Raw genomic sequence first — 19113 nt, 5'->3', positions numbered from 1 at the left:
TTCCTGTAAATGTGATTAAACAGGCAGGCACAAGAATACTGCAGCAAGCCCCTATCCTGGAGGCCTCCCTGTACAAGGAATGCAGTTCACAGGAACAGGGCCTCACACATGTGTCATACCATCAATCTGTGCAATGTAAACTTTCTGATCATGTACCCGCTCTTCTGCATTCCTGATATTTTCTACCTTTTGTTTATATTGTGTTTATCCAGTAATGTTGCACTTGTTGCTAGGGCATTTTCTGCTGCTCCGCCATCGTGTTGGTGGAAAACTGACACAGAGGAAAAAGAAAGTAAAACGAACACATAAATTAAGCCATTTACAAACATTTTCCAGACATTCTTCTCCCCCATTTTCTATAACTTTGTACTTATCATGTTGCCTTAATTTATTGCTGCAGTCAATGTCTTACATATTAATTTAGGGGTTGATAACAGGTTGATTGAGGCTGGTTATATTTTATAATGAGTACTCCAACATCGAATGCCTTTGAATCATCAGGCGCTCTCTATTAGGCTGAAAACATACTGTTCATTTTGCAGACAAGCTATAGACTTAAAATTCTCCTGGCAGATATTAAATATAAATACAGCCCTTTTGAAACTCCTAACTGAGGCTGAAAAAGAAATGCTGCATATTCACCCTGTTTACATTCAACTATTCAAATGTGTTGTATGTTGGACAAAACACCACAACAGAAAGGATTTCTCATCTGTTTGGTATCTGTTGCTGGTAAAAGTTAGACTGTCTGGGTTGGTAAACATGAACTTTTCTGCGGTCAAGTTCAACATTGTCACTTCTGGAGCTGAAACATGCAACAAAAGTTGCCCAACCACAGACTGTGGACAAACATGGATGTAGCGCTGATGTCGAAACCCCTGAATCAGCTTGCAATGTTATTCTTACACCCAGGTGCAACAAAAAATCCACATAAGCTGTTATGGTGAACTGGTGAATTAATAGTTGCTTTTTTACACACCCAGCAGTTAAGGAGCAACATGATCCTTTACTTGAGTTATGAGTTTGTCCACCTGGTGAATAAGTAAAATATCCTCTCTTTTAGCTCTGTTGTTGGTCTCTACCAACTCCTGAGGGAAATAACTTTGTCTTTAGCTGCTAAATGCGCCACTATGTTCACCAGCTAGTCTCTAACGATGTCCACCTGCTGAGCAGGTTGTGTGGTTTAAAGCTTTTCCTCTAAAAATAGTTGCCTGTGATGCTATATGTGCGGTGAGTGAACTGAAATAGAAAAAGTAAAAGACAACGTCACATATAGCACTGATAATGAAAAAAAAAAACTGGTCAAAACCTGCCACCTACATTAGCCACAATGCAACAAATCCTCTGACAGCCTGCAGCAGAGATGAGGAACTGCTATAGAGACCCTAAGTCCCTCCCCTTCCGGTGGACCACCCTGGGACCTTACTTTGGAAAAAATATGTATGTTAGTCAATGGCAAGAGACAACAAATATTTTGATCCCGTTTGGACTGTGCTCTGATTTACGCATATGATGATGGTCAAATTAAAATATAAATTTAAAGGTCAAGAAAGTCACAGTTTGATGTAAAACTGTTGAAGTATAAGACTGAAAATACATAATTACAAAGACTACAAACCCAAAAGTCGCGTATGTGACGTTGTAACTTTTTCCCTCAATGACTGAAACTAACGTCAAAAAACTTCTATGTGTAGATGATAAAAGTACTGAGAGTTGTTGGATTAAACACATCAGGTGAGATATATTTCCGCATTGAACATAGCTAAGTTATGTATCTAGCAGCAACCAAGCAATGTACGTTAGCTAGCATTACTGCGTTAACATGTTGGTGACGTATATTTTGTATGAGACGAGAGATGTAGGTCATTGAACGGTTTCCCACAAAACATGTAACTTTACTGATTTATTTACAGGATCAAAAAATAAGTTGTCTCTCCGAAATATGGTCCCATGGGCCGGAAGCAGAAGCAAGTGACTTAGGCTCTCTAAGTAAGTTCACTTCCTTCTTACTCTTTTTTCAAACTTGTAGTCTTCAACCCTGACCGGTCTCAAGTGACATCACTTGAGGACATTTGTCGGACTTCACACAGCTCCCTCTGGAGCCAAAAAATTCTTTCTACAACTTTTTTCCATCCCCACATATACAGAAGTTAACCCCAACTCCTGTGAACAAAAGTTTCCCTTTCATGCCTACAAAGCTCTTAATGAACTGGAAATAAAAATCTAGGAAACGTGCACTGAAACTTTTTTTGAACCTTAATATAATCTTTAAGGCCTCGATTTTGTACAGCCCTCAACAACACATAAGAAAAGTTAAACTGAGATGAAAATCCAACGCGTTCTCATCTCAGTGCATCATTACCAACACTTTCAGACAGCATGACAAAGCGTAATTATTTTATGCTAAAGGTACCCTTCAGCGTCCGTATGAAACGCCACCGTTTGCTACGTCACAGCAAGGCCGATGTACTAGTAGGGTCAGCTATGTGCTATGTGTCAGTGACTTAGGTTTAGGCACTAACATTTCTGATGGTTATGGTAAGGATAGCGGGCTTTGGGGGGCTGTCAACACCTTTAACATGAACGTAGCTAGCTAGCTCGCTCGCTCCACAGTCAAGTTAGCAACAAAACATTTGCAACATCCAGTCAAGTTAGCAACAATAAAAACACGACGTCCGGTTACGCTTTCAAAATAAAACTATTGGTTAAAGTAAAACAGCGTGTTGCTACCGTTATGAAATGTCGCACAAGAAACGAGTCAAAGGTGAAAGCGAGTGTCTGTAACATTGATGAGAGAATGACGAGGGACTATCCGTCTGGACACTAGAATTTTTTAGGAACAGCAGTCAGGAAAACTTGTGTACTCTCCGCTCTAAGTCTGATGTCAGCAGATAACAGTAAGTTGTGTTATCTACAGTGAACCTGTCTGTCTTTCTGTCTTGCTAACCCAGCTGGGAAGTGCATCGTGCTCTGTCTGTGTTTTTGGTTGCTTGCCAGACTTTGTGTCTGAACAATGTTACAGTGAACTGCAACTTTTTATTACAGTTGATTACCGCCGACTGGCCTCGGTGTTTATAAACTGCACCTTGGAAGAGTTCACACACGTGCATGAAATTAAACTTGTGCATTCCAGCAGCAACATAAGTGGGACCAGTCCAGACAAGACACAGGTGTGATGGTACTCCTCTTGCAACTCATCATTAAAACAAGACAGTAATTATCCGTCTCAAGTTTAGATACAACTCTGTACTAATGCAAGATGGAAAGCTGTGGATTCACATTGACCATTGATTATTAAAATGTTGATTAGCTGGGCAGACCGGGCAATATAGATGCACATCTTTCAGTAATTACCTTCACTTATTCAGTCAAGTCATCTAGTATTGTACATTTGAAAATGCATTACAGGAGTGTTCCTGATGGAGCTGATAACATCAATATCTAGCAAGTATTGTTATCTATAAATTACAGGTGCTATGTTGAAGTTTGTCAGTAGATGCTGGCTCATCAGGCAGTACCAGCACAAACTCCTGCCTCAGCCAGTACAAGCACAGACCCAGTACAGGTGGCAGGTCCCACAGACCCAGGTGAAATACAGGTAGTAGCTTACTAGCACAACCATAGATGTACATCCAGCATCAGGTACAAGTAGCTCAGACAGTAATCAAACAGTAGATTGACCTCTGTCTTTGAGGACTAAGTTGGTGCACAGAGGTCCATTCAAACCAGCACTGGATTTTTCTAGAATAGGTTTCCATTAAGACTTATTACAGAGACAAACTGTTTTAAAGGAGGGAGGATTGCAGTGAGAGCACTGCTGTGTCAGGTGTGACTGTGCATCAGTTTGTTTACATGGCTCACAGGTAGGAGGGCCCCATAGCAGAATTTCTTTTAGGTCCCAGGGGAGGTCAGGGTGGTGACATAGGTATGTGTGCTTATGATCCTGTCAAAGCCCTTTCTGACGTGGCAGTGCCAATAATAATGGGATAAGGAAGGGAAGCACATACTAACACATTTTATCATTTTTAAAAATTTATGGGGGCCTGTGCCCCAGTAGAGCTTTATATCTAGCAACGCCCCTGGCTCTAACCCTTGTAATTCTACTCGGCACTGTTAACTGAGGATTAGCTGTGTGAGACGGTACAATCAAGATAAAAGGGAATGCCGTGACAGTGGCAAATAGCTTTGGGTTAATATTTGATTACTTAAGTTGAGATCTACAAGAAATATTTTATTGCTACTGTGTAAAGGGAATGCTGCTGGTAAAAAGCATCTTATTTAGTGTTTGCAACCACATGTTATTGCACTTTTGTGTACATAGCAGTACATTTAAATTAAGTGACAATACACTATTTTAGAATTCATTATTCAATTTTGCGCACAACAATGCGATTAAAAACACACAATAATACTAATCCAGTGTGAGCCATAGCAACACCTTCATAACATGTATCAGGATTTTTAAACACTAATTGGAGCAAGTTATTTTTTATTTATTTATTTTTATTTTATTAATATTTTTAAGACATTCACAAACATTTAATTTTTGGTTATGACCAAAGCCACAAGAATAAAATGTACCAGAGTGTGTCAGATGTGATGGTGTCAATCTAATGCCCCTAGTGGCGGTGAAAAGAAACAGCTTCTTAAATCACAAGCTGTTTGCTCTAATTTATGATGGTAATTATACAAGACCTGAAATACAGTACAACATTAAGTAGAAGTTATGAATTTGTAACTTTGATTGTGAAGATGACCAGGCTGAGCTCAGCCGCCATGTTGCTGCTTAATGATGTGAAGAGTAAGACTAAAAGGTTTCTGGGTTTGATAGGAGCCTTTGAATGTCCCTTGATGGTATAAAAAGCTGTGAAGAGGTTTTCCCACCTTGACACAAACAAAAAGACTGAACAGATGTAATTAATCAAAAAAGGTCAGAGTTCTGTCTTTGTGGATTTGCTGAAATACGGCTCTTTTGAACCAAATGAGGGATTATTAAGTCTTGCCCTCTGACATCAGCCACAAATAAAAGAACCTTGTTAGTCTTGTGCAGCTGTCCACAGACACTCAGAGGCTCATTGTTCTCAATATATTTACTGATCAATTATAGCAGTGCATGAGCACAGCGTTAGAGGAACATAAGGAAAACTTAAATCTGCATTAAATCTACAAAACACAACGGAAAAAAATACTGAACTTTTCTGTCTACTAACTGTGCTATATTTCTTCATTATGTATTTGTGAAATCAAATGTTTTGCTTTGAAGAGATCTGTTTTCAGGTTGACATTAAAGGGTCTCTTTCTTTTGATCAGTTTAAAAAAGTCACATTAAATCTACTACGATTCATTGTTGTAAGACAATAAATTGTGAGAACTTTTAGTAAATGGTGCCCAGAGTGGTTTTTAAACTCTTTGTGTTAATGGACACTGGAATATTTCACAACCTAATACTTAAGGGTAAGGAGAGTGGAAACTTGAAAAGATAAATCAAATCTGGATAAACGGGAAACATTTTTTGTAAAACAATCTACAGTGATAAAAGATAAAACAGTGCAGGTATGGATCAGACAGCAATGACGACAGCCGCTGATGGAAGGAAACACTCTGTGCCTCTAATCAGCATAATTTAATCATCATTAAAGAGACTGAAGTGTGGGTCCTCTTGTTGCTAAGAGTGGTCACTGTACCCTCTCAGCCTGTTGGCCTGAGGCACATTGATGTCACATGTTCACCTTCAACTCTACTGCGTGTACACGAGAAAGTCAAGTAGCCATTATAGGCTGTTTTCACAGAAGATTTTTTGAAATGTCTCAGTAGGAAAAGTACAGGTGTAACTACTAAAATGGATGATTTCTCAGTACCATTTAGCTACTTCAGTTTCAGGGTCTGGCTCACTATTACTGGGACAACTGAATAGAACTGAGACACCTGTGATTTCCTACCATGACAAGTCAAAGGCTTTGTTCAGACTGCAGGCGAATCCGTGCCGATATTAATCAAAATCCTCAAAGTGCCATTTTAGTCTTAAGTGCTGAGAATTCATAAAATTTACTCGTACTTTCAAACTTAAGTATAAAAGCAAGTTATCAAATTTCTTAAAGCTAAGAATCACTCTCACTCTCAGTTAGTTAAGACAGCTCCAGAGGTCTCTCAAGTGGTTAGGAGTAGCCAGTAAGGGCTTGTGAAGGCACTGTGGAGACAGAGAAATACACAAGTATTTCAGGAGAGGAAGAATGTTTCTGAATTATTTGACGACGCGCACTTACTTAGACGGTTCGGACAGCGCAGGCATAATCTTTGTCAGCAAGTTGGTGAGGGACGTCCTGTCACCACAGACTTTACGCAGTAATACGTTAGCTAAATTGAAGGTTGTGATGATGCTTTGTTTCTTTGCCACAGGAAACATGCAGCGATGCTGATGCTTTTGTTCCTGTCATAACCATCAATAAGCCGAGTTGTCATGGAAACAATTATGACGCTTACAGCTCCACACATTGTCACGCCTTCATCGACTTCCCAATTGATGGCGCTCATATAAAGACCAACTTTTTTATCTTTTGTTTCCAATGTGTACGTAGGCTATGTCCATAATTTATTCTCTTTAAAAATTCTTAATTGTCAAATGTCTGTTGAACGTAAGCTCCTTTTAGGAATTTCACCATTCAATGTGAATTTATCTGAGAATATTAATAAATAAGGAAATCTATTCAGTGATTGGTCCTTGCCTACATCGTCATCCAAAATCCTGTTTGCGGCACAGCAAAGTGTCGTGAATCAGCACTCAGACTGACACTTCACTCAAATTAGGACTGAGATGCTTGATAACTAACTTTTAAGTGCAGCTTTGAGCCAAGAATTTTTTACTCTTAAGTCAATTCTTAGCAGTACGTCTGAGAAGCTTGATAAAAACGGGCCCAGATATATTATAAGACACACTGTCCCCACTGTTATTTGCAAGTGATCAGATTGGATTGATGGAGATCCATCATCTTGCGCTCCAGACTTGCGCTGCAGAACTTATTATAATTATTATTTCAGCATCTGTCCACGGACTGTTGTTTACTCTGTTGTCATTCACACCGTTCTGCTAGTAGTAGTAGACGCATTAGTAGAGTACATCCATGATCTGATCTGATGCTCTGGATGATGTAATAAAAGTCACTTTGAAACCCGGACTGTAGATATTTGATTGGAATGGCATTTCAAATACCTCGGCTTCCATCGGATTTGCAAGCATTTAATTTCATGCGGTTTTGTGTTGTCCAGAAGTGTAAACAAGGCCAACATGTCTCCTGTGAAAGAGAGTGATTTTAATTTTAATTTCTGTATATTGATTTTGCAGAGTGGAATTTGTAGAAATTTGAGAAGAAGTTGAAATATGCAAAAACAAAATGCAACAAAGTACAAAGGCAATAGATTTAGCAAATAAATCATGATCTGTATGAAGCAGCCTTCTTGAAATGACACTCAAGCTTCACCTGAAGAGACAAAAATCTGGCAGACAAAATAATACGGTTTCCCATTGTTTGACTGCTTCTCTTTATTCATCTCATTGCACCATCTTCTTCTGCGATGGTTTAATGGCTCTTCACTGGAGAATTAACTCCACCAGCAGTTTATCTCGATGAACCAACTGCTAATGTTCAAATAACAGTAGTGGATGGAAAATTACAATTTTCCTTTTCTGATTTTATGGAAAATGGGATCAAATTTGCACTACAAATAAATGCAGGCTTTACAAATCTGTCCCCTATATTTCATTTTTTATTATTTAATGGCACAATTACAGAAAACATGCAAAAAACAAAAACAATATAAACATTTATTAATATATATTGATATTTCTATATTTTTCTAATTTTTAGCAAATCCCATGAAAAGACTGACCACTTCCCTTTCCATTGGTTCCTATTGCAGACTAAAATCTTTAAAAATGGGTCACAAACATATACTGTATTTATGCTCAGTGACTTCATAAAACAGCTGGTCACTTTAGTTTTTAGAAAGGGTTACTCAAACAGGAGTAAATTTTGTTAGGGACTAATTTCAGCAGCGGATTAATCTACATTTGGAGCTCTAGTAAGGATTTTGGGCAGCAGGATGGTGCATTTGGGATTCAGTCAAAATAAACGTGTGTGTGTGTGTGTGTGTGTGTGTGTGTGTGTGTGTGTTCATTGTAACAATGAAACAATGTGGCTCATTGTTTGATCACTTTTTGGACAACAATGAAGCTGCAGGCTTTACACACACACTGTTTATAAGATACATTGATTTTTTGGTTATGGCCTTTATAATGGGATTTGTTGACCATAGGAAAAATATATACTATCACCAAAGTTTAAGCGGAGAAAAGAACAGAACAGATGAAGTGACTGAACTCACTGCACACACAGAGATTACAGCCAGCCGCAGTTGTACATGTGGGTTTTCTCTTGAGAACATGAGCAGTCTCATGTGTTATGAAAGGCTTTGCCATCAGAGAAGCGGTAGTCCTGGAGACATGATGCACAAAAAATTCAACAGAGCCTTAATATCATGTTGTGAAGGAAGCGTTTCAAACTGGAAATATGGTGTGAGATGTGACCTTTCCAACAACAGGAAGTCCTTCTTATAAGGCGATGATGGTTTTCATTAAGCCGCAGTGCAGTCAGCTCAGGGAAAAATTACAGAAAGAAAAATCACTGACTGAAACACATTCTGTCTGTGTGTTGGATGTGTGTAAGCCCACAAATGCTAGGTTGGCAGTAGATGAAAAAAAAACCACACTGCTGCAGTGTGAAAGCAGCCTCGTTGTTTCCTTGGGAACTAAGAGGAGGCTTTCCATCTCTGAGCTGAGTGCTGGGAGAGTGACACTGACCAATTAAAGGGTGAGAGGGCCGGCGGCACTGCGTCTCTCACACAGCATTGGTAAATTATTTTCAAGAGCCTTTTCAGTCACTTCAGTGAAGAATGCAATTAAAAAACAAGAAGGCAAAAGCTCAGGGAATTATTAAAGCTTTGGGATTCACTTTATTTGAAGTGGAACCAAGTTTTTTTATAACATTTCCCAGAATTTCTGTAGAAATGTCCATTTTAACTGACACGTTTTGGGATTTTTTTTCTCTTATAGCATTAATGTGTGAGTGCCACTCAAAGTCAATTACTCTAAATAGACCTTTTATGGTGCATTTAGGTGAAAGTGACACTCACATTGTTAAGATAATAAAATCTGTTTATGGTGCATACTAATACATTTTTAGATGTTTGAAGATGATAACAAAACATTTGAATTAACAAGTAAATACATGCAGAGGTTAGTTGTCTCCTTTTACAGCTTCATGTAAACACCACGAATTGTTTCTGGCAACTGGTGTGGCTTCTTGTGCCCTTTTTAAATGATAAAAAGGCTTTTTCCTCAACACAGAACGAAAACACTGGTGGCCTAGATGATACAATCATCATTACTCACTGAAAAAACATTTTTCTTGTATGTAGGTGCTAATGGAAAGGCCATGGAGAAATTTAATGGCCACTGCCCAGCCCAGCATCCCGTGGAATTAACAATCATTTTGGACAATTCTGCATCTTAGAGTTTATGTCCAGTGCAAATGAGGCAAGCAGAAAATAAAGATGTAGAGGTGGATGTTATCTTGCCGCACCTTAACTATACCATGTTACCATGCACATATTTGCAGTAAGCAATGATATTAAAAAATGCTGTCACTGGGTGTAATCCAGAGTTTTGCAGAATAGTTTTGACATTTTTCTGTCAAACAAAACAGTTGTATTGTGATAGTTTCTTCAGTTTAATATCATTATTTTCATTTCTGAGATACAAGTTGAGCAGTCATGCAGGCACATTTAATACAGTTAATGCATTTTGAGCTCCTAAACTTCATTGATTGGTTTGAAATTGTGTGTACAGTAGATAAATAAAATAGAATTAAGCTCATGGAGTTTCCAAAATGCAAATGGTTCATCTTCTAGGGAGCGTGAATGTGCTCAGTAAATGCGAATGTCTTTTGCCCAGTGGATTGATTGATTCCATGTACCAGTATCTCTGGGACCCTGGATAGCCACACATTTCATTTAAAATCCAGCAAGATTTGAAAATCTAAATTGATCATTTGTCCTGCTCAGTGAGTCTTGAAAATTCGGGCTGGGTTTATCCTCTGGAGCATCAATGTGCATTCACAGTAATCTGTTCAACTGGATCTTAATATTTGTTCTATACAACTACAAACATACAAAGCTTTTCTGCACATCGCTTAAAATAAAGAAAAAACCCTTTCGCTCTATCTGAGATATTGATTGAATGTCTGGGTTCCTGATAAACAAACTGAACTCATACATTTGAGGTTTTCAGGTCAGAGAACTTTTTATGTTTTCATTTTGGGTGTTGGAATTCAGATTGTTCAGGAAACAGGAAATATTATTCACTGTTAGAGGAAACATCCCTCATTACATACTGGTACCTACCTTTTATTCTTGTAAACAAGCCAAGTAGACAAGAGATCTTGAGTTGAATGTTATGAAATAAATATCTGCCTCCATTAATCACTTGATCAGTTTTCACCACTAGTTGTTCCTTTTGGATTTATTTGACTTGTGATCAACACATTTCGTTGTCTATGACAATTACCATATGACTTCACAGTTAGAAACAAAAGAACTCCCCCCAAAATGCGAAAGTCATTAAAAGTTGACATCATCGCGTTTTCTAAACTTCAGTCATGGAAGACACACACACACACACACACACACACACACACACACACACACACACACACACACACAGGCCTCTAATAGCAATAAACAAAAATACCTCCTCAACCTTCAGTCATCAGGTTTTACATATCAGAAAACCTTTTCTATGGCCATTCAACACTGCGTTCCTTATAGAATGAACCAATCAGGAAGCAGCACCAGCAGAGAAAATGTCAGCAGTGCAGCAACACTTCTTTTCACAGTTAAAAAGCAAAAGTCCCTGACACAGATTCCTTCTCGCAGCGTGTGCAAAGGAAGTTCATTGAGAAAAGCAGGCAGCTTTTTACACAATAAAAGGAGTGACTGTCTGGAAATCATTAAAGCTTTTTTGTTTATAAACACACATCATAACAGAAAAATGTAGATATTTTTAATGCGGTGCTTTTTTCACCGTCACACAGAAAACACAAAATAAGAAAGGTCTTGTTTGTTTGTTTGTTCGTTTATAAGCAATATATTTCAAAAACGTGTCGACAGACTTTAATTATTAATATTGCAATGAAATTTGGTATAAAACTTTGGTCACAGGTGAGGCAAAAGGGAGCAGTGTGTGCACAGCAGAGACACACATTTGTGTGTGTGTGTGTGTGTGTGTATATATATATATATATACTGAACAACATTATAAACGCAACACTTTTGTTTTTGCCTCCATTCATCATGAGCTGAACTCAAAGATCTAAGACTTTCTCTATGTACACAAAAGGCCTATTTCTCTCACATTGTTCACAAATCTGTCAAAATCTGTTAGTGAGCACTTCTCCTTTGAGATAATCCATCCACCTCACAGGTGTGGCATATCAAGATGCTGATCAGACAGCATGGGTATTACACAGGTGTGCTTTAGGCTGGCCACAATAAAAGGCCACTTGAAAGTGTGCAGTTCCATCACGCAGCACAATGCCACAGATGTTGCAAGTTTTGAGGGAACGTGCAATTGGCATGCTGACTGCAGGAATGTCCAACAGAGCTGTTGCCCGTGAAATGAATGTTTATTTCTCGCCGTCTCCAAAGACTTATAGTAGAGAATTTGGCAGTACATCCAACCAGCCTCACAACCACAGACTACGTGTAACCACACCAGCCCAGGACCTCCACATCCAGCATCGTCACCTCCAAGATCGTCTGAGACCAGCCACCCGGACAGCTGCTGCAGCAATCGGTTTGCATAACCAAAGAATTTCTGCACAAGCTGTCTGGAACGTCTCAGGGAAGCTCATCTGCATGCTCGTCATGCTCATCTGGGTCTCGACCTGACTGCAGTTCGTCCTCATAACCGACGTGAGTCGGCAAATTATCATTTTCGATGGCGTCTGGCACTAGAGAGGTGTTCTCTTCATGGATGAATCCCGGTTTTCACTGTACAGGGCAGATGGCAAACAACGTGTATGGTGATGTGTGGGTGAGTGGTTTGCTGATGTCGACGTTGTGGATCGAGTGGATCATGGTGGCGGTGGGGTTATGTTATGGGCAAGCATGTGTTGTGGACAACGAACACAGGTGCATTTTATTGATGGCATTTTGAATGCACAGAGATACCGTGACGAGATCCTGAGGCCCATTGTTGTACAAGTCATCCACGACCATCACCTCATGTTGAAGCATGGCACGGCCACATGTTGTAAGGATCTGTACACAATTCCTGGAAGCTGAAAATATCCCAGTTCTTGCATGACCAGCATACTCACCGGACATGTGACCCATTGAACATGTTAGGGATGCTCTGGATCGGCGTATATGACAGCGTGTTCCAGGTCCTGCCAATATCCAGCAACTTCGCACAGCCATTGAAAAGAAGTGGACCAACATTCCACAGGCCACAATCAACAACAGATACTGAGTGGTTTCCGGACTCCCCCAATACAGTGAAACTGCACACTTTCAAGTGGCCTTTTATTGTGGCCAGCCTAAAGCACACCTGTGCAATACCCATGCTGTCTGATCAGCATCTTGAAATGCCACACCTGTGAGGTGGATGGATCCTGGCAAAGGAGAAGTGCTCACTGACACAGATTCTGACAGATTTGTGAACAACATTTGAAAGAAATAGGCCTTTTGTGTACATAGAGAAAGACTTAGATCTTTGAGTTCAGAACCCTTCTGGTTCTGACCCACTGAAAATAAAGGACTCAGCAGGTTTCACTGAGATTGAAAATATCTGCTCTTGGAGTAATTTAAACACTAAAATAATCACAGAAATAAAATATAGCATGAGCTTTAAAGAACTGAACGTTGCAGACTGAGCAGCCTTGGTGGAGGTATTGACTCTTTGGGGGGGGCGATAAAAACATATGAAATACGAAGATGTATTGTAGCAGGCTAATACCGCGTCAATCCAAAAATATAATTTTCAGATTTTATTTCAGGATATCTAACAGCAGCGTGACAGGGACGTAGCTGTAGAGTAAAATACGCCCTCACAGTGTGCCACACGTGTTTGTGAAGCTCTACAAATGTGTTACAGGACAGACAATCTCGTGGCACTCCTTCTGAGGCTCCTCTGATGTCGGTCCAAGAGGAGCTCATGTGATATTTTCAGACCACTTGATGACCTGGAGGCACTGCTTGATCACGGCCCTCCAACACCTAGCGTGAGCTACAGCCAAGCACATGTCCAAACCCATCCAGCAGAGATTGAGATAAAACATGAGATAGGAGAGAGGAGGAAAGAGTGAAGAAACAGAACATGAGGCTCAAACAAAGCTCCTCATATTTGGCATATCAAGTGTTTTTACCATCCCATAAACATCAGCAGCACAGTCTGTTTGCATGTTGAGGCCTCTCAGTGAAATGTGTGATGGCTTTTAGCATCAAACTGCCGCTGCTGCTGTAGTGAGAGATTTTTAAAGCGATGAGATTTCAGACCCCGAACATGCAGAAAAGTCCTGCATGTTCGGGGGCTCTGGGAACCAGTTTGGGCCAGTTGTGGAGCAGCTGTAACCCGGGGTTACAATCCCACAGAGAGTCACAGGCAGCATGGCTCATTCCTGCTGCACTCCTCACCGGCAACAAACAACCACACAGCCTCCTGGAGTAGAGAATCTTTCCTCTCGGCTCAAAACCACCCACATCTCTCTCACTGTCTCGCTTTCACTGCTTTTTTCCCTCTCCCACTCTGTATCCATCACGCTCTCATCATTCTGTCCTCATTTCCCTCTCTGCTGCTTATGGAAATGGCTGGCGCTCTGGTGCCATCGGATGTCAGATCAGATGCTGAGAGGCTAAGAGTGAAAAAAAACCAAACATTAGATGCAACATAGGTGGCACTTCTGCTGTGCAGTGTTGTGAACACTCTAGTATCCGGTGCAGTACTTGTGACTGTGTGTGTGTGTGTGTGTGTGTGTGTGTGTGTGTGTGTGTGTGTGTGGACTTGCAAGTTTGCATCTTTTGCTCAGCACTGTCATCATGTGGTCAGTAGGAGTATTGCATTCCTACAGCATATGTTTAAGTATTAATCTGAGCAATGCTGTGTACATGTACATACATATGGTACTGGAGGGGTTTGCGTGTATGAATTTTACCTGATGAAGGTCTGAGGACCAAAATGTTGTTAATAAAGTGAGTACAAGTGAGAGGCAGTGTGTGGATTCATTTATTTTTTTGGGTTATTTGTGGACAGTTCCTAAAAGCTTTTCTTTTAGCTGTTCAAGGATGAAAAGGTCTTTGTTCTGAATCACCCAGAACACATGAAGTGATGCGTTTACACCGCAAGAATCATCCACAAGAATCATTTTATGCAACACAACAATGACTGCTTTCCACCGAAGTCAGAAAAAATAAGAACCTTGTGAGCTATCCCGCTAGATGGTCAATTTTATGACAAAAAAAACAACCACCAAGACAGACAGAAAAAAAACAGACTAATGCAAAAAGGAAGTTATGGTTCTGGGAAAAAATACAATTCATGCAAAATGGGAATTCAAGCAAAAGGTAGTTTAGGTACATCTTTTACACTGCGTAAAAATGATTTCATGCAATACAAAAATGGCTGCTTTTCAGCAAAGACACAATAACAAGAACCTTGTAGTTTTACAAAATGACCAAATGCAAAGGAAAAGTTTATGTTCATGTGAAAAAGTTGCTGTTGTCCAGCTAGCTAGAAAATTGCTCATGAAGACCGAATGAAGAAATAAATTAGGTACAAAAACATACAATGAGCATAAATAACAAGAAAGTTGGTAATGGTGAATCTACAGGGCAAAAATTACTAAATGCAAACGATGGTTCTGGCAAGGATGAAACGGCTAACTTATTGGCAATTTTCACAAAATTCCTAACATGTAACCTATGATTTGGAATATGAGATAATTTCCTCTCACGTTTCACTAATTGCCTAACTGGTCCCTGAGCCCATTAGGACAATCATTTATAAAACTGGACACTGCCACCATTTGTGATCTGGGCAGCAGCAATGCTTACAAATCGTTTTTATGAAACAGCCATTGAGTTGCAAATTGTTTTTTAGTATCTGAGATAAAAAATTAAGCACACACATAAAAAAAAAACATAGAAAAGAGAAACTAATAATTAAAAGAGCCTCATGAAAAACTAAAAACAGTGAAGCTGCTGCTCACAGGCAGAATTTCTGTTCCAGCAGCTGGAGCTCTCACCGGATATAACCTCAGTTCTGTGAGGCTGAAATACTGAAAGGCTTGTTGTCAAAACAGGGATTGCAATACTTACAAAATAACTGGATTTGGACTCTTAAAATAGCAGGATCACAAGAGGAAGTCCACATGATAAGGGAAATTTGGGTAACCTGGATTGTGCTTCAGTGCTCTACATCAGTGTGGGCCTGTTATTTTATTGTTGTCACGTCAAAAAGAACCATGTCCTCTTTTTTTATGGCTTCTCACGTCACCCGCTGATCCCTCACTGTACTTCACGATGATTCTTGGTGAGGTGCTTGTGGGGACAGTAGCTTTTAGGAGCTGCAGCTCAACAAGCTAGTCTACATACAAGCAGAGTCTACATAGTGTCAGAGGATTAGAGTCCTGGAATAGTATCCCTCTGAGAACACAAACAGCAAGCAACCTTATGACCTGAGAGGCGAGCTAATAAAAGACATCGAGCTCTGGTGTTAATGCTTAGGTCTTCGTTTGAAAAATCTTGTCTCTTAAAAAGAAGGGTTAATTCAATTTTAATGAGAACAAATCATTCAGAACAGATTTCTGGTAGTTCTTTTAGGCAGACAGCACACTCTTCATCGTTTCTCTAAACCAGCTTCCAGAGTATCAAGACTCAATAGTCACAACAAGCTCCTGGTTTCTATGGAGACACCACCTACACAGCCAGGAGGCAACGCTAATGTGTTCATAATGCCAATCTCCCCCCACCCCCCTGTATCTTCCCAGTGTTTTAAATGCTGCTGCTGCCTCTTCCTACCGTTACTCTCCTTCCCCTGGTGTCTGTCAACGGCAGATGTCAGAGTGCGGACTAGAAGCACACGTCAGTGTGTGCTGCATAGGCTATTATGTACAGCGTGTGTTTACATAGGACTACACAGGAACGCCCATCGGGATGTGTGTTTGTTTGTTTAAATTGTTCAACACTCATGCTGATATGATGCCCAAGATGTAAATTATAGTGTTTTTCAATACCGTAGAAATATCAAAGTTTTTATTTTTATAAAAACCTTCATTTATTTATCAAATGAAGTCACATATTTCAAAAGTTCAACCCAAGTAGCTGTGCATAACTGCAAAATTATGACTGAACTGAGTAAATCTCTGATCAAAGAATAGGGGAGACTGGGTATGGTTGTAACATGGGGAGAGTTGTAACAACACCAATTCACAAACAGTTAGAGATAAGATAGGAGTCATGTGATCATTTCAGTATTTACCTGCTTCTTCCCAGATCAGGCAGGCTGTTTGTCGAGTCAGGTACATTCAGAACATATATATATATATATATGTATATATATATATATATATATATATATATATATATATATATATGCCTATATATAGAGAGAAAAAACTGATTATGAGGTGAGACAGTAAATTATTTGACCAAGACTATATTTTGTTTAGTGTTGCAGATAAAATTGTACTTCTTATATTAGATTGAAATGTAGTTTCTTAGGCTATATGTGATGCATTTTGTCCTTTCTAATTTCAAACCACTATGCTAATACAGTGAGCTAAATAATGGCTGATAGGGGTGGGTTGGGTTGTAGCACTTCTTTAAAAAGAGTTACAACCATCTCCTGTAAACACAACTAGGGATTCCTGGATTTTAATATTTTACAGAGTGCCCTTTGCAGTCTGGGCCCACCAAGCCTGCTCTCCACGGTTACCAGTGTTCATTTGTCAGCACTTTGACCAGCGCTCCCCATTCATATGTAGTTCATGCTACTGGTTTTGGTTTTAAAATGGAGACCTTTTGCTATGTTTGCACCTCTCCTCCACACTTCGTTTTAAAACACCGAGGGCGTTTTAGTGAAGACAGGCAGAAACGGACGCAGACGCTCACATCCGGGTCTTTCATTTGGTCTCATAAGTCATGCAAAGTAGAAACACGATGCTACTGACAGCTTTTGACTTGGTATTTTTATTAAAATATTTTGTACTGTGCAAATAACACTTACAGCCTACACTTGTACTGTGAATGTCACCGTATTTACTTTGCGACGACTCCCAGTCTGTTTTCCACCACAGTGGCTTTTAACTCCAGTGTTACATTCAGTAACAGTCCCAACTTGTTATTGGTCCATGCAAAATAAAACCTGGTGTAGTCTGCATTACTTTATTATTTCACCAGATCTTCTGTAACTACGGAACAGACCACGTGCTTCATGTTTACACTGGCACGTGCATGCCATGTGTACGTGAACGGCCACTAGATGTGCGTTTTCATTCGTTTTAGTATGGACAGAGATCGTATTCTTTTTAATTCTCCGTTTTTAAACTAAAACAGAGTAGTGTGTTGACTCTTTTTTTTTGCTGTATAGCCTATGTGCTATAAAACTGCATGTAAGACTTTCTCTCTTCTGTTGTAACAGCTTAGTTTCCCCAGTGGGATCAGATTAACTAACAAACCTGCAGGAAGCCCAGTGTCTCCATCAGTGCTGCTGTCTGTATTTATTTGTCAATGTTTGTGCACATGTCAGGGATGAGCTTATGGTTTCACACAGATATTGAAGAATGAAACCACAATTTCCTCATGCATACAGTAAGTGGCTAACAGCGGAGTTTCCTTATTACATCCGCTCACATCTGAATCTTCGAGCCGTCTCTGCGGCAGCTGAAGTGAGGAAACACCTTCGACACAGTAGCTTTATTTAGCTCCTCCAACACAAAGGAGGAATGTTGGAACTCACCGGGGTCCAAACAGGATTATTGTTTTATGTGTCGTTGGGCGTCTGTTTATCCAAAAACACATCAGAACAACATCGACGCTGAGAAACTAAAGCCATCAGCGAGCAGACGCATACTCAGATGTAGGCTCTAATCCTCATCTGTTTTTGAAAATATGTGCACAATTAGGTGGCTGAGTGTTAACATTCCTCCCTTTGAACGGTTTGTTTGATTCACAAGGATTTTGATCCCCGTTAATCTTTCCATGTAGTTGTTGGGCTGTGATAAATTCAGAGAGAAACATTTGAAGTAACCGTTCATTGCAACTCTGTCTCTTTAAATATTACCCTTTACTAATTTTTGCCGCTTTCAGTTCAACTGAACTTTTTCCTGTTTTTCTACATCACTTGATCACCCTTTGTGATTTTATCCTCCTTATAAAATAAATGTTTGTTCAGTAAACTGTGTTTTCTGCAGTAAAAATATATCCTGTCAAAATAGAGAAAATAAAAATCTACATATGAAAAAAGAAAGAGGCAACCTCTGCATGGAAAAAGATCAATGAAACAGTTTAACTGTTAAATGAATGTGTAATGATCTATCTCCTACTTCCTGAGGTAAACTGAAAACATTTTTGTAACTGCTTTAAGATTGATTAGATTGTTAATATTTAAGAAACGCTGTGTATCTGACCACTCATGTGTTAATGCAATGCAGCCATCTTGTGTTAAAGTACAAAGTTAATATACTTTAACCACAGCCTGAAACACATTCCTATACTGACCCCCTGTGGAGAAGAGTGGAGCTACAACCAGTGTTCAGACCAATGACATTTGTTTGCTGCTTTATTCAAAACATGATTCTGATATTTAAGCAAACATACAGATCCAGAAAAGGGCTTTAAATTAATTTATTAAAAAAAAAAAAAAGCATTTCTCCACTTAAGCAGAACAAACATCAATTTTTTTCCTTTTACTATTGTTTGGAACGTGTACAATCAGAAAACAGACTCGCCAGGTCGCCAGAACAGAGTAAAATTATCAAGCACGGGGGGGGGGGGGGGGGCGGC

The sequence above is a fragment of the Micropterus dolomieu genome, linkage group LG02 (assembly GCF_021292245.1).
Source record: "Micropterus dolomieu isolate WLL.071019.BEF.003 ecotype Adirondacks linkage group LG02, ASM2129224v1, whole genome shotgun sequence".
NCBI lineage: Eukaryota > Metazoa > Chordata > Actinopteri > Centrarchiformes > Centrarchidae > Micropterus > Micropterus dolomieu.
This window is presented reverse-complemented; position numbering follows the sequence as displayed.